The following is an 18,105-nucleotide window of genomic DNA, read 5'->3' as shown; positions in this document are numbered from 1 at the left end:
TTATCCCAACTCCATTTTGTTCAGCTGCCCCAGAACCACATGATGTTGGTTCTGTTCTTCAATAAACAGAACCTTCTCTCCAAACAGCCTCCATTTTATGTATTCCCAGCTTGGACTGGACCTGAAGATTTTTCTTTCAACACTTCTATTATCATTCAGATATTCTACAAAATTGGCTGACATTTACACTGGGCAATCTGAACTTCAGCAAATGATGAGGCCTAAGTGTCTTTTGGGGGAGGAGGGGCTATTTTGAAGAAAATGCCCTCTGCTGTATTCCCCACTCAGAAAATGCACAGAGACAAAACCTCCCCAAACAACCACAAAACCCCATTTGTGTCTCATACACTGCTGTCTGTCTATTAGCAGCCTCAGTAAGGGTGAACAGAGGGAACGCAGGCACTTATGTCTGATATGTCTGTTTGATTATAAGTACAAGAATCAACATCTCGATAAGGATATGCTTCCTAGAAAAAAACACACCCTCTTTTATATCAACTGTTCCTAGTTCAGGAACTCTTCCCCAAAACTCTGATTTGAAGGATTTAATCTCAATCTCATCCTCCTTTGGCTGTAGGTAATTCTGAAATGTAAATAAGCAAATAAAATGTGCTTGAAGGGCAGGGTGTAATTGGAATAGAAATAAGCTCTTATGTCATGGGTTTGAGAGAATATTTCCATATGAATGGGGGGAAAAACCCTCTGAGTAAATATATATATATTTTATTTAGCAATCGTGGTGCACATCTATATTGGAAAACTCCAAATAAGGAACAGCTACCATCTTGCAAAATAGAGAGCAAGTCTCCAAATTGGAGGGATTCTTCTTAGAGCTGTTGCTGCATCAGAGAATTGTCCACCGGGTGGCAGCACATAGCCAACCTTGGTTGGCCCCAGACATTAAAGAGAGTTGGAAGCAGTGGTGGGATTCAGCCGGTTCGCACCACTTCAGCAGAACCGGTAGCTATTTTTTTTGTTGCTCAGGCCCAGAATGGACTTCTGGAAGTGGCATCTACACAGAGAACCGGTTGTTCACATATTTGAATCCCACCACTGGTTGGAAGTAATGAACTTTTATAGAGAAGATTATGAGAAATCTTCCAAGGTTTTAAGGTAGATTGAGGGAAAATCAATCTGGAGGAGACAATGGCCAATCTCTTCTGTCTGGTTTTCCAAGAAAATAATATGACTATTATAAGAAGGGAAGCTGCATTCCTATATGTGTACTTTAAAGTAGCAGGAAATGAAAAATATTGAGTACCTTTGAACCTTGGTGTTGGAGAAGACTCCTTAGACTACTGCAGACAGTTCCTTGAGTTTTTGTTGTTGTTGCTGTTGTTTTCCTTTTCTTACTGTATATTAGCTTATATAAGTTTTTATCTTACATTAAAAAACCCTCTTTAATAGAGAGGCTCATCAGTACTTCCAGAATCATTATATTAGATGGGCACTATTAGACGTGTGGATAAAAAATTTAAAAATTAACTATATAGAAATCCCCAATTGGCTATCCATATTAGAGATATTCATGCACCCCAAATTCATAAACTTAGGAAATCACATATAAAGATATCTTAGACGAGAATGGAGACTTGAAAACAAGAAAAAGACTATTAGAAGACGGTATAGAGCTGGAATGGTGGGCATACTTACAAATACAGTCACAATACAGAAAAGACAAAAAAGAACCAGGGATAAAATTAGAGCATACACAATTAGATAAAATCCTTCTAGGAACAGGACCAAATGATAAAAAAGATATATCAATATTTATTAGAACAAGATATGTTAGAAGAACAGGTAAAAGAAACAATGTTAATCTGGAGCAAAAATTTTGGTTACAGTATTGACCTAGAAAATTGGCAATCATTATGGGATAGAAACAGGAGGTTAACGCTAGCCACCTCCTATAAAGAAAATTTATACAAGATGTTTTATAGATGGCACCTTCCCCCCCACAAGGCTAGCAAAAATAGGTAAAAAAAACCTCGCCGACATGCTGGAAATTCAGAAAGCTTCCAGGGACCTACTATCACATGTGGTGGGAATGTTTAAAAGCATAAAATTTTTGGCATCTGATAAAGAATTAGCTTGAAGAAAGATTATTACAAAATACTGATTTAAAACCACAAACCTTCTTATTAGGGATTATTAATGCTAAACTCAGCAAAGCATCTTTTTACTTATTATTGCATAGTTTAACCACAGCAAGATTGGCCTACGCCCAAAAATGGAAAAGAGAGGAAACCCCTACTGAAGAAGAAATAATAAACAAAATTCTATCCTGTGCCGAAATGGACAGGTTAACTTTAGAAATTAAAAAATAAAACTGAAACAGAGTATTATGAAATTTGGAAAAGTTTGTATGAATGGTTAGAGATAAGGAGGAACGCTGAGATGACTATTGATTGATTAGTTGATAACGCAAAGACTTTTTACTAGCACCTATATCAGGACACAATTGAAAGATATTTAAGTACAACGTAGATGACCGAAAGATGGTTTACCAGAAAATTTACAGATGTTACATGTACATTTTGTCACACTCTGTCCCGTCATAGAACGTATTTTACTTTTCTGTTTTTCTTTTTGTTACCTAAGGTAATACTAATAGCAGTGCTGTAGCCAGAGGTTGAATCATGTCCATTTTTGTTTTTAAATATACATTCAATAAAATTTTTCAGTTAAAAAACCCCTCTTTAATATAAATTATATGAGAGAGAGAGAAAAAAGAGAGAGAGAGAGAGAGAGAGAGAGAGAGAGAGAGAGAGAGGGGATACCATGGACAACCAAGGAAACAAATCAGTCCACAGTTCTTACTTGAGGCACAAATGATCCCATTTTATGCAATCACCTATTTTTGTGGAGAAGGCTGTAAGATTGGGAGAAATGGAGGGAAAGAGAAGAAGAGAACAAGCAGCAGCAAGGTGGATGGACTCAGTTACAATGACGATTGGTGCACCATTGAAAAACTTGGAAGATCAGGTTAGGAACTGATCACCATGGAGGAAATCTATCTATGGGGTTGCCAGCAGTACAAAATGACATGATGGCAAATAATCAATCAATCAATCAATCAATCAATCAATCAATCAATCAATCAATCAATCAATCAATTTCTATATATCAAAGATGGTAAATCTTTGGAGGAATATTCAGTGGCCCATAAATTCTCTTTCTTTTAAAATCATCATTGCCTAAAATTCTGTCAGTCTTTTCACACATTTAGAACTATAACACTGCTATCTTTTCACATATATATACTTGCACACACATTTCTACCTTCTCTCTCTAGACATACATACACATAGATAGATAGATAGCTTAATATCACACACACGTGCACACGCACGCACACACACGCGCGCGCACACACACACACACACACACACCAAACTAAATGGGCTCCTCAGCCATCCTTACCTAGGCCATCTAATTCCCTAAGGTCTGATATGATTTGAAAAGCTCAGATCTGAATCATCAACTCAGTTTAATTAAAAAAAAACCCAATGTCTACGAATCCTTCAAAATGCTCAGGAAGACATGGAGCACGCCACAATCACTTCACCTACACACACACACACACACACACACACATGTCTATGTCTATGTCTATGTCTATGTCTATGTATATATATGTGGTGAGAATTGGGAGCTGTGTCCACAGATGTCTGGAAAAAGAAGCAGCTGCTGTAGCAATTTTTTTTAAAGTGGTTTGTATAGGTTCCTGCACAAGTCAAAGCAAGGATCTGTCCAGCTGTAGTGTTCTCATGCACAAAAGTTCATTACCTGCCAAATCAATTCAAAAGCATCAATTCTAGCTGACGCTTTAGGTTACTTTGGATATTCAGCTTGAAGGAATAATTCAAACTGAAGGTTCACTCAGCCCCCAAGTATTAACCTGTCTAGTCTCCAGCTTCCAGAGAGCCCTCTGTTTGTCGGCCTCTTACACCTGGGATGTCAGAAGTCTGTGCATGTGAGGAATCCCTCGCGCAGACCCAAGGCCCAAACAGAGACCTTCAGAGCCAGTCTATATTTATTTCTTGCTGTGCATACAGTGAGCAGCTCTGCTCTTTCCCCTTCCAAAGCATTTCATTTACTTAAACGTTGTATCCCTTGTTTCTTAACGGTGACAAAATGTGAAAGCCTCTAAGCCAAGATATATAGACAGATGACTTTTGGGGCGTTAGGATTCAGAATGATTGAATTTAGAAAGCCATCCTCAGTTCTGTCAGATTCATGCTGTTCGCCATGCAGCTCTCTTTATGTTAACGTCAATATCTTTTAATGTGATCCAGTGGTTTCCTAGGAGATGCCCTCAATGGCTGAGCTTCTCTGCTTTAGTATTGCTATTGGATAATATCTATCTACACCATTTGTTTGGTTTGTTTGGGTGTGTGTGTGTGGCTTTGCCCTTTTTCCCCCTGGTCATTATATTCCCTCGGTGGGTTTTTAATGGGCACTCATGAGTTGGGGAGAGATGGGAAAATAAGTACATGCACATTTTACCTTCACAGCTTTGACCGGTTCTGCTGCCAGGAGATGTGCACCTGGCTAGCAAGAAGGATTCAAATGACAGGATTAGTATATCTTTGTTCCACAGTCAGAATACCAATGCCATCCTTAAGGATTAAAGTGTCCTTGAACAATCAGCAATTAAGGAAGAGGAGAATCTCTGCATTAAGAGTTGTAGTTTTCATTTGGGAAAGGCAAACCCTCAAGACTTTCCAATGGCATCATCCAGGTTGCAATCCTTAATCGAACATTAAGATGCCAAACCGGAAGGTTTTACCTCGTGTTTCTTAGGTTTCCCTGTCAGAAATCCATCAGCTTTGTTACAGGCTGGTGTGACAGAACGGAGAGAATGATCTTTAAGTTTCACTGAGCCTGCTGTTACTGCCGGAAGAGAGGCTGACAACTTGGGTGGGATCCCATCCCAAGCTATAATTTCTAATCTGTCAAAATCACTTCCTTTTAGAGCCCCTGATTACATTAGCATGTGCTCTTCCTGATATGATTGTCTCTCTCTTAGCAGCCACTTTCTCCTTTCAGCTGCCACAAAAAAAGCCAATCAGATTATATGGAGGGCAGGGAAATAAATACATCTTTTCTCTCTCTCTTTCTCTCTCTCTCTCTCTTTCTCTCTCTCTCCCCCGCCCCAGGCTGTAAATGAGTTTAGGAAGGAATAAATCAGTCAATGCTAGATCTTAGCCGCTGCTTGATGAAGTGCAAAACTTTAGGGAGGCAGCAGAAGAGGGATCAAAGACAGTAAAGAACGATCATGGTTAAGGTCACAGGGGTCCTGCCAGGAAAGGCCACTTTCCATAAATCTGTTACAGGTAGTCCTTGACTTATAATCAAAGTCAGTAGGGGAAGCTGAATTTGCTTAGCAATTGCAGTGATTCACTCGGCCACTCTGACAGAAATGTTGGTTGCAACTGACTTAACTGCCTTAACTAGCAATGGAAATTCTGGTCCTAACTGTGGTCTTAAATCAAGGACTATCTGTATTGTTAATACAACCCCAAGCATTTTTCCATGTGAACTGGCTGGCAAAGCATTCATGTCTGTGATTCCAGCATTGTCTACCTTTAGCATGACATGGAAGTCCATAGTTAAACATGCTAGGTCAGAGCTACTGTATATCCTTAGGGGTTGGTAGTCTGAAAAATGACCTCCTATCCTGTGGCAGAGTCACTGCCTCTTGGTGTTAACAACTGCAGGCTGGGTGAAGAAATAAGGTGTGGCAGCTTCAAGTATCCATATGCCAGAGGAGACTGTCAGGGATTGTCCTTCCCAACCCAGCAAGGAACATTTATGCTCTTCTGTCTGGCTATAGCAATTGCTGTTGGGAGCATATTTAATTTAATATTTTAATAATTTGATTTCTATACCGCCCTTCTCCCGAAGGACTCAGGGCGGTGAACAGGGCAATACACAATAAAAAACCAGATACAAAAATTAAAAAAACCATTAAAAACCAATTAAACATCATGCCCATAAAATCAATACATAATTAAGTTAAAAACTAATTTTAAAAACCCAACCCTATCCCGTCAGACCAGGCCAGCTTGTTCGAAAAAGAATGTTTTAAGATCGCGCCGGAAGGAGCGAAGGTCGGGGGCCGTCCGGAGCTCAACCGGTAAGCTGTTCCAGAGGTCTGGCACGCCCACAGAGAACGCTCTCCCCCTGGGGGTCACCAATCGGCATTCTTTGATCGGCGGCACCCTGAGGAGGCCCTCTCTGTGGGAGCGCACTGGACGGAGGGACGTTGACGCCGGTCGCAGGTGTTGCCGTAGGTAATCCGGACCCATGCCATGAAGGGCTTTGTACGTCATAACTAACACCTTGAACCTCACCCGGAGAGCAACCGGTAGCCAATGCAGCTCGCGGAGCAGAGGTGTAACATGGGAGTATCGGGAAACTCCCAAGACGACTCGCGCGGCTGCATTCTGCACCAGCTGGAGTCTCCGGGTGGACCTCAAGGGCAGCCCCATGTAGAGAGCATTACAGTAGTCTAGACGAGAGGTCACGAGCGCATGAGTGACTGTGCGCAAGGCATCCCGGTCTAGATAGGGCCGCAACTGGCGCACCAGGCGAACCTGGGCAAAGGCCCCCCTAGTCACAGCTCCAATATGCTCTTCCAAGGAGAGCTGTGAATCTAGAAGGACCCCCAAGTTGCGGGCCCTATCTACGGGGGGTAATAGCTCACCCCCCATGGCCAATGATGGGATAATCGGAATTTCCCGGGATGCCGGCACGAACAGCCACTCAGTCTTGTCAGGGTTGAGTCGAAGCCTGTTCCTCCCCATCCAGACCCGGACCGCCTCCAGGCAACGGGACATCACGTCGAGGGCATCGCTGGGGTGGTTTGGGGTAGAAATAAAAAGTTGGGTATCATCAGCATATTGGTGATACCCAACTCCAAAACCACGAATGATCTCACCCAGCGGCTTCATATAGATGTTAAACAGGAGAGGCGAGAGAACCGATCCCTGAGGAACTCCACAAATGAGAGGTCTCAGGGTCGATCTCTGCCCCCCTGCCAACACCGACTGCGAACGTCCCAGGAGGTAAGAGGAGAACCACTGGAGAACCGTGCCTCCCACTCCTAACCCCCTGAGACGTCGCAGCAGGATACCATGGTCGATGGTATCAAAAGCCGCTGAGAGGTCTAAAAGGACTAGGACAGAGGAACAACCCCTGTCCCGAGCCCGCCAGAGATCATTCACCAGCGCGACCAATGCCGTCTCCGTGCTGTACCCGGGCCTGAAACCCGATTGGTACGGGTCTAGGTAGTCAGCTTCCTCCAAGAACAAAGGGAGCTGATGCGCCACCACGCTCTCAACAACCTTCGCCAAAAAGCGAAGGTTGGAGACCGGACGATAGTTGTTTAAAATTGCTGGGTCCAAGGCAGGCTTCTTGAGAAGGGGTCTCACCACCGCCTCCTTCAAGGCGGCGGGAAAACTACCCTGACTCAAAGAAGCAGTAATCACTGCCTGGAGCCAGCCTCGTGTCCCATCCCGGGCTGCATAAGTCAGCCAGGAGGGGCACGGGTCCAACAAACACGTGGTGGAGCTCACCTTCCCCATGATCTTGTCCACTACTTCAGGGGTCACAGGATCGAACTCTTCCCAGATTAAATCGACAAGACCGCCCGTATCCTCTTCGTCAGACTCTGCCCAGTCGGAGTCCAAACCGGTCCGGATCCGAGCGATTTTGTCCGACAGAAATCGACTAAACTCCTCGGCTCGACCCTGCAAGGGTTCCTCCCTCACCTCCTGATTAAGGAGAGAGCGAGTCACCCTAAACAGGGCGGCCGGGCGATTCTCTGCGGACGCAATGAGGGTGGCAAAGTGGTTAGACCTAGCCACCCTCAATGCTGCGAGATAAGTTCTCGTAAACGACCTTAGTCGTAACCGGTCGGATTCGGATCGGCTGGACCTCCAACAGCTCTCTAGGCCCCGTCTCCGACGCTTCATCTCGCGGAGCTCCATGGAGAACCATGGGGCTCGTTGGGATCTGCGTCGGGTCAAGGGCCGCATGGGTACAACTTGGTCGAGTGCCTCTGTGGCTGCCCTTTCCCAGGCTTCCACCAGGGCATCGACCGAGCTGTGAGCAAAGGAGGCAGGTGGGGGCCCAAGCATATGCAAACATGTGCCACTAGTTCTAAAATGGTGGGGATACCCTGGCTAAAAGATTGGGCTAGGGCTGGGAGACCCAACATTTAAGTCCACCTTCTGACACAAAACTTCCATAGGTGGCTTAGGGTCAGACAGTGCTACTCAGCTGACTCTAAATTCACATGTTTGTGACTGTGGGGGGGAAAAAAGGAGGAAAAACGGCTTTTTTGTCATAGAACGCTCAGAACGGAGTTCCGGCACCTTTTTTGGATGGAACCTTGTAGGGTAGGCAAGGCGGGTTGTATGACATGTGTGAGTTCCGACACCTTTTTCTTTTACAAAAAAAGCACTGAGGAAAAATATATGGGTTCTTGGAGGAAGGGCAGGATAGAAAACTCTTAAGTAAAGAAATCATGAAGGAGTCAACCAATCCGTCAATAGCTTTAAAATCAATTTTTAATTTTATATAAATTAAAATTGCAGATAGTGCTCACTTTATGACCACAACTGGGATCAGCAACTTCATCATTAAGCAACATGGTCATTAAGTGGAACACCATATGACTATGCTGGCTTTATGATGTCAGTTCTACCACGGTCATTAAGCAAATCACTTGTAGTCATTAAATAAACATCAGGTGGCTGTGACTTTCAGCTTATTACTGGCTTCTGTATTGACTTTGCTTTGTTGGTGGTCATTTTATTGTGAGAAACGGCAACAACTCTAAGTTTGAGGATCAGTTGTAAACTATTTTTACAGTACCATTGTAAGTTCCAACAAGGCAGTCATCAACTAAGGACAACTGTATTCCTGTATATTCAGGAATAAGCAAAATGGACTCAGCAGCACTTTCCCCATATATTATTCCAGTGATCCTTCCCAAAGCCTGAAATGTTTCAGAGGGTTGAACTGCATTTTGTTCATACAAAATCTTGTGAGATTTTGCACTGGTGCCCCAAACCAGAAAAATCATCCTCTGCTCAAATTGGAATCACCTGATCTGGAGATCCTAAAAGGAAAACAGATGGACAAAATGTAAATTGGATATGAGACATTTGACTTAACTTTCCTGAAGGAAAAAAAAAAATTCTTGGCTTAACAGAGGCAACTCTATTAGCAGTGCCTCTAAAATCAGAATCTCACTATAGTAGAATATACAGGTGATCCTCGACTTACAACCACAGTTGAGCCCAAAATTTCTGTTGCTAAGTGAGATATTTGTTAAGTGAATTTTGCCCATATTTTAGGGCCTTTCTTGCCACAGTTGTTAAGAAAGTTGTTAAGAAAACTACTGCAACTATTAAATTAGTAACTTGGTTGTTAGGTGAATTTGGCCTCCCCATTGACTTTGCTCGTTGGAAAGTCGCCAAAGGGGTTCACATGATCACACAGCAACCATCATCAATACAGTATGAGTCAGATGCAAAGTGTCTGAATTTTGATCACATGATCATGGGGATATTGCAAAGGTCATAAATGTGAAAAATGGGCATAGTTTACATGCACACACACAAACAAATGTACACAAAAAATCCTTCCGTCACCACAAGGAAGATTGGTAAAGAGTATGGTTGCCAACACTAGCCAGGCTCCTTTTAATGGTTTGGCGCTATGTCATTATTAATTAATCCAAATGCATGGGAGAACCAAAAGAATCCATGTTTGCACAAACAGCAACCATAACTCATGTAAAGAAGTTAAGGGCAAACCACAATACCGTTATGAACCGAAAGCAGCGTTGGAATGGCCTAGCTGGCAATTAACATATAGATGATGTAGATATAAATCCCTCAGCTTATATTTCTGCCAGAGGTGATGACATCATTAATAAGCATAATTTTGTGTGATGCTGTCATAACACAACATTTTGAAGGCATTGCAGCTTGTTATGGACGCCTAACAAGCATGTTGAATTTCATCCACGTTCTACATCAGAAAATTGGATGAAGGGGAAAAAAAAACCCACGACCCTGCCTTTCTGTGTTCTAGATCGGCAAATTCCAAACAGTTGGAATGTCATTTTTCATTCAAACAGAATGAAATATTTGAAAATGCTAAAAAGTTGCAGGCATGAGGCAAGACAGCTGAGAAATAGAAGTCAGGATTTTAATGTTCCTTATTTTTGAAATGTGCACGATGGTTCATATGGCAAAAAAACGTCTAAGGCAAATTTTAGAGACTGGAGATAATTTAATTTAATTTAATTTAATTTAATAATATTTCTATACCGCCCTTCTCCCTGAGGACTCAGGGCGGTTCACAGGGCAAGAATAAAATACAGAGTTACAAATATTAAAAGGAAATTAAATAATTGCCCGATTTTAAAACAATTAATATATTACAATTATAAAACCCCAAAGATAATATTAAGAATACAAGAATAAAAAAACCCCACCAATCCCCCATCAGGCTAGGCCGGCTTGTACAAATAGACTGAGAGGAGGGATAAGTGCAGTGGAGCTAATTGAATGAAAGGAAATATTTCTTTCCTACCCACCCACCCCCTATGTGATAACCAATTGTACCCAAACCAGAAGGGTCATTTTGATTTCACCACAATATTCTGGCAATGTTTTATATAAACAAACTGAAGCTCTGTTGTTTGGAAGCAGCTGTTGCAAGCCCTGCCACTTGCATTGTGCCAGACAAACAGATCAGGAACTGTAGCTTTATGGAGCTTTTTGATTTGGTATAGAAGGGATTAGACTCATCCGCTTTGCCTTGAGCAAATAAAAATCTGCTTCCAGGTTGCTCTGGAAGAGCTTCAGCTTTATCAGGTTCACGGCTCCAGTTTTGATAGCTGTATTTTATGGAAAAGCAGTTTATACAAGGGATGGATGGATGAATCAATATGAAAATACAAAACTGGTATCTCCCAGATCTTCTTTATTGCAAATGAGAGGGAAATGTCAAAGAAAAGTAGAGTATTATAATACTCTCCTTCTAATTATAGTCTTCACACAATAGAGGTTGTTTGTTTCTAGCTCAAACACTTCTCCAGTGTCTTGAAGTCTTTTTCCATTTTATATCTCTTACAGAGAAGCCCTTGGCTGCTCTCCTCTTGCGTGACAAATCTTCTTGGAGAAGGAAAAAAAACACCCCACAGACAATTGCTTTAAGAACCATTGATCCAGTTCACTCAAATCTCTTCAGGGTATAATTCTATAACTTGCCAGTATATGCATTCAAACACTGCACTTAATGTTTGTTCAATGTGGTTTGATCCATTTTAAGGTGAGGCTGCAAATGTGACCGGATGCTCCTCTTCAGTAAGGAGGAGAATTTGCCCCCTTTGATGCCAGCTGCTTCCCCCCCCTCTTTGGGGAAACTCCTTTGATGGCTATTAATTTCATTTGGACCATGCAACTATCCTAGATTCCAAGCAGCATCTTCATTAGCTGCCAACAAAGATTACTCTATTAGAATTGCATATCTTTTATAAGGCCAAATTTCCCTAGACAACAGGGACATTAATCACCATAATTTCAAGCCAGTCAGGGAGAATATAAGTGAGAAGATGTTTTCAGAGTTGGTAATTTGGTAACAGCTGGTGACCCCATTCCAGAAAGTTTCCATGGGATTAATGGTGCATTCATGACCGTGGAAATTAGTTGTCATATTTTTTTTGATGCCTCCTTCACTCCCTATAACTTTCTTTTTTTAATGCACATTTCTTCTTCTCAGATTTAACAGAATAACCAGGTTGCCCCCACAGATAGCTACTGCTGTTTCTGCAGTAGCTATTCTTTTGCTTTCTACTTAAAGGGATTTGGCGCTCCTCCTACCCCTGCCTTTTTCAACTTTTCACAGAATTCCATTGTTTTCACATTGAAATGTGATGGCAGCTACAATTTATCCACAAGGTAGTGCAAACTCCGTCTGCCTCTGGACTGTGTCTGAATAGATCAGAAGAACCTTCTATCTATAGTTTTACGTGGTTCCTCATTTCAGGCATTCTGAATGTGTTGAGGACTGATCAGGTTCATAAGATTAACACATTATTCACATTTGCGAAAACTGTACAATATGCCACTATTTTGTAAGCAAGTGAGTTTCCAAGTTTGAAAAGAGTACTGCTTTTGAAAACATTTCAGAAGTCACTCTTGGGTGCCTTCAGGAGACCTCCCTGTTCATACGGTTGCTGATATTATCTCACAAAGGAAGGAAGGAATGAACCTTTACTGTCAAAGTACAACCATGTATACATTGAGTTTGGCTGAGCCTCCCTTCGTGCCCCCCCCAACTCACAGTGACAACAAATCCACCATCTTATTACACCATGTGAGCTAATTGCACACAACACACTGGCCTCGCAAGTCAATCATACATAAAGTTATTTCCCGTTCAGGAGCCTGACAGCCCATGGATAAAAGCTGTTCTTCAGCCTGTTGGTATGGCTGGCTATACTCCTGTATCTCCTACCTGATGGTAGGAGAGTAAAGAGGTACTGACCAGGGTGTAGGTCGTCCCTGAGAATTTTCCTCACTCTTCCAAGGCAGCGAGCCCTGGCGATGTCATCCAGTGGTGTCAGGGGACAGCCCACGATGTTTTGTGCTGTGCTTACCACCCTCTGTAAGGAAAGGTAATGGACATTGTTCATTGTTATTAGAGAGGTCCAGGTTAGTCTAACTGCAGTATGAATCCATATGATGTCCATTTGAAAACAAGTTTGTTCAATTTGTCCACAAATTAAGTTTTTAAACAGACAATTCATTATATCCTCATAGTTCCCATCCTCACTGCAACTTCCTTTGAATGATTGAAAGATTTATTATGTGTCATCAGGTCAATATTAGGTCTTAGCAATCCTATAGAAACATCTTCTCAACTTACATTACAGTATAATCTTTGCATACTTGTACATAACTTCCAAGAGGTAACTGGTAATCTCTTTTTGTATCTTTTCTTTCTTCTATAAAACTTCCTCAAATATATGCTTTATTCGTGGTGCCTCTTTCCCAAATGGATTCTTTCTTCGTATGCAATTTCATTAAATATATGAGGGTTTGTTTGTTTTTTTGTAATATACAAGTTATAAAATATTTCGGGATGGCCCCTTCACTGACTTTGAATCTCACATGCTTATTCATGCCAAGATAGCTTCAGATTCTGTTTTAGCACATCATGTCATTTTGCTTAAGAGACAATTTGCAATGGATCTTTTACATCCCTCCTCTTCACTATCAGAGAATTGAGAATTTGGTTAAGCACTTCTTTCTTTCCTACCCAGTCACCTTAAACAATCACCACCACCACCACCTTCATTATCATCTCTCTCCCTCCCTCTTTCTCTCTTTTACTAATGGGTCTATTTTAGGAGCATGGAATGGATTGATTGGCAGATTATAACATGCCCCATTGCTACCTTCTTACAAAAAGTGCCATGGAAAGGGGAAGACCAGACTGGCCCAGCCATTAGCCACAGTCAAAGCAGCGGCAGGAACCTAAATTTGCCCTCCATACAGACAACATTATGCAGCTGAACAATTGGTTTCTCAGTGGCAGTAAACGTAAAGGGAAGGTCACCAAGGCTCTAAAAAGAGGAGCAAAGTCTGGTGGGTAATTGCATCCCCATCATCTGAGCAGGAATACCAGCAAACAAAAATCAGCTGGCAAGAAATGGTAATAAATGCCTGTTAGCAAGACAACATACCTCTTTGTTATGACCTGAAAAATTGATCTCTCTTTTCTTCCTTTACCCTCCAGACTCCCTTTGTCTGTGTTGTATGTTGATCTCTACACAATGCCTAGTTAATGAAAGTGCTCTAGAAACAGACATAGGGAGATAAGGAGAGGTTTGGTGACTGGAGTTTCATCTTTTCATCTTCTAAGAATAACAAAAATTGATAGGCCGAATATTCACAAATGGCAAAGTAATAATTCAATGTATCAGATGCTAATCTGGGGTTTGAACCTACTGCCACTCACTCTCTGCAGCTAATGATGGGCAAATTTTCTTCAGCTAGATTCAGAAATCCATGACTAATTTCAAACGTTGTTAGTGAATATTCAAAAGGGACGTGGTGGCTCAGTGGGTTAGGATGCTGAGCTTGTCAATCAAATGGTCAGCAGTTTGGCGGGTCAAATCCCGAGTCCCGCGTAACAGAGTGAGTGCCTGTTACTCATCCCAGCTTCTGCCAACCTAGCAGTTCAAAAGCACGTAAAAAATGCAAGTAGAAAAATAGGGACCACTACGGTGGGAAGGTAACAGCGTTTCGTGCGCCTTTGGCGTCTAGTCATGACAGCCACATGACCACGGAGATGTCCTCAGACAAGCGCTGGCTCTTCGGCTTTGAAACGGAGATGAGCACCAGCCCGTAGAGTTGGAAACAACTAGCACACATGTGCGGGGGAACTTTTACCTTTACCTTTTAGTGAATATTCATCTGTTCTGAAAATTTTCTCCTTCATGCTACCGGGATATACATATGCCTGATTATTGCCCCTTGCAAATGTTGGACATTGTGCAAAATTGATTCATGAACTAAGCCTAGCTAGTCCTTTGCAGTCCTTCAAAGTGCTTTGACAATTCAGCATCTTTTTTTCTTCTTCTGGCACTTACAAAGCATACAAACAAGAGTTAATGTAAATAATATCACTTTCAAATATGGGTATTCCAGTGGAAGCAGGATTGGAAGGTGTGATGGCTTTTCTGACGTTGACAGCCAATCAAATAACTTTATATAGATATTATATCACTGTATTACTCCATCTATCTGAGCTTTCTTGGGACCCGTTAACATTGTTTGAGGCATCGGTCATATTCTTAGCTTCTTTCTTCAGCTCAGCCACAAACTTTATCTAGCCTAGTATGTACTCTTGGCTTAAACTTAGTTTTAAATTATGCCTAGTTGGGACAGATTTATTTCTCTTGACAGTGAGTGAATACGTGCCAGGCCATGTATCAGGCCCAATCTTTTTGCTGGATTGCCTGCCTTCATTGTGCTGTATCTCCCTACCCCAACTAGCTTCTGCTGGGTCAGTTTCTGAAATAATATCAAGAATTAATGAGTCGCAGCCTGAATCAAGTCCTATTAGAGAAGAGGGAGCCTTGCTAGTTTGCCAACTGACTATGTGAAAAACCCAGGAACTGATAGTAACAAACCTATACAGGTAGTCCTCGGCTTACAGCAGTTCATTTAGTGACTGTTTGAGGTTACAAAGGCACTGGAAAAAGGGACTTATGACTGCTTTTCACACTTACGACCATTGCAGCATCCCCTGGGTCACATGGTCAAAACTCAGACGCCACATATTTATGATGGCGGCAGTGTCCCTGGGGTCACGCCGTCACCTTTATGACCTACTGACAAGCAAAGCTAATGGAGAAGCCAGATTCACTGAACAACTGGGTTACTAAGTTAATAGCAGGAGAGATTCACTTAGCAGTGTCATAAGTCAAGGACTACCTGTACCATCTACAGCAATCAGTCATCATTCTTTAGTGCTAGGCCAAGCCTGTGAAAGGCAATGGCCTGTTTTTTAAACCGTTTTTAAAAGGGCTTATTGTTACATTGAGTAAGAGCCTTGTTGTATTAATTAGGCAAGAGGACCCAGATTGTTGGGGGCAATAAGCTGACTTTGTAATAATGCCGCTTGGGGGGGGGGGGCGAAAGCCCTAATAAGCAGGCATATACATAGAATGAAGGCTATTGCTAAGCACATTGGTTTGTGCTTAAATTGTAAGCCGCCCTGAGTCTTCGGAGAAGGGCGGGATATAAATGGGATAAAAAAAAAAAGAGAGATGGACTCGTCGCTGGGCCACGAGGAGATTCTTCCTCTTGCTGACCTTTCCTCATCCCTGCCTTAAAAGAAGTGGAGGGGGAACACTTCACAAAGCTCTTGCCATGAACTCTTGAAAATATCCAGCTTTATCCAACTTTGGAGATTAAAGAGAAAGAATTTGGAATAAATTTTATCAATGGCTAGAAAAGTGAATTAGAGAGAAAGGAATGTGATATGCAATTTTGAATTTATTTTAGCAAGAATAATACTATGGATTGCAAAGTTAACATTGTTTATGATAATTAACTATACTTACTATTGCTATCAATCATTAGTTTTATTACTGTCATGTATATATATATCTACCCAGACAATATGCTGTTTGCCAAATATTGAATGTTATTGGGGGAAAACCCAAACCTGACCCCAACCTGCCTTGCACCACAACCCTAACCCCTACCCTTCCACTCCTTTCCTAACCTTATAAAAACCAATAAAATTGTATATATATATATATATATATATATATATATATATATATATATATATATATATATATATATATATATATATATTGTTTTTATAAACCGCCCTTCTCCCGAGGGACTCGGGGCGGTGTACAGAGTAAGGAAGGTATACAATTGAACAATAAAAAACAATAGTAAAAACAAACTGGGACCCCAACTAAAGCTATCAGGCCAGGCCGGACTGCTGGAACAGGAAGGTTTTTAAGTCGCGCCGGAAGGTGCGGAGGTCGGGGGCCATCCGGATTTCAGTTGGTAAGCTGTTCCAGAGGGCTGGCGCACCCACTGAGAATGCCCTCCCCCTGGGGGCCACCAGCCGACATTCCTTGAGCGGTGGCACCCTGAGGAGGCCCTCTCTGTGGGAGCGCACAGGACGGTGGGGTGCTGACATTGGCAGAAGGTGCTCCCGTAGGTAGTCCGGACCCATGCCATGTAGGGCTTTGTATGTCATATATATATCCAGCTGAAGCTTAGCAGGGGAAACATGCTCCAAAGGATCTATCATCTTTTCTATTTTCATCCATTGTACCAAGAAAAAAAAAAGAAAGAAAGAAAAAGTGAAGCAGCTGCAGGCATTTTCATATTTCCCCATTACAGCACGCAAACCAGTCTTATTTGGAAATGCACTCAGAGCTTGAAGCCCTTGAAGCTTGAATCACAAACACAAATTGTCTGCACGCCTTCTCTGAGTGTGGCATCAGAGGAGTGAGATGGCTTCTCCTGACATTGACCTGGATGTCGCAGGACCTTTCCTTGAGCCTTCAATGGCAAGGTCCATGTGTTAAACACCAGGTCTGCTGCTTTGGAAGCCTGTACATCAAACGCCAGATGTGATTGGGAACCCGATTGCTCGAGGCTCCAAATTATGTGGAAATCTGTATCTGCCTGTATACGGGTGGTCCTCAACTTACAACAGTTCATTTACTAACTGTTCAAAGTTACAATGGCACTGAAAAAGGGACTTATGACCGGGTTTCACTCTCTTGACTGTGGCAGCATCCCCACGGTCACATGATCAAAATTCGGGCACTTGGGCAACCGGTTCGTATTTATGACGATTATAGTGTTCCAGGGTCAAGCGATGACCTTTTGCGACCTTCTGACAAGCAGAGTCAACGGAGAAGCCAGCTTCACTTAACAACTGAGGTACTAACTTAACCACTGCAATGACTGACTTAACAACGGAGGCAAGAAAGGTCGTAAAATGGGGCAAAGTTCACTTAACAAATCTCTCACTTAGCAACAGAAATTTTGGGCTGAGTTGTGGTTGTAAGTTGAGGACTATCTGTATATCTTTAAAGGAATGCACTCTGGATGTTGGGGTAAAACCTGGGGGCGCAAACTATTGGAGGAAAGATTGGGAGATATGCTTTGCTTTCCCAGCTAAGATTCACCACTCTGTGCATAAAGCAAAAATCTAATAGTAATGAGGAATGACATTCATAGGGAAAAAAAATGCATATAGAACAAAGGATTTCTAAGAGTTCGGGTTAGGGTTTGTCTGGTTACAGAGTTAATAATCAAAGAGATTACCATTGACAATAAAGTTTATTTTGGAATTTCTGGGGCCAAAAACTGATTTCTGGGGCCAAACCACAGCATTATGATTATACAAAACTACACACTATGCATTAATTACTTGTGAAATTTTTGCAAAATCTCTATTTCCTGAAACTTTGGGAGAAACTGTGCATTAGAGTTAGGTTAGTTGTTTTTTATTCCAAATCAGTTA

This window comes from Vipera berus, assembly GCF_964194415.1.
Source record: "Vipera berus genome assembly, chromosome: 1".
NCBI classification, from domain to species: Eukaryota; Metazoa; Chordata; class Lepidosauria; order Squamata; family Viperidae; genus Vipera; species Vipera berus.
This window is presented reverse-complemented; position numbering follows the sequence as displayed.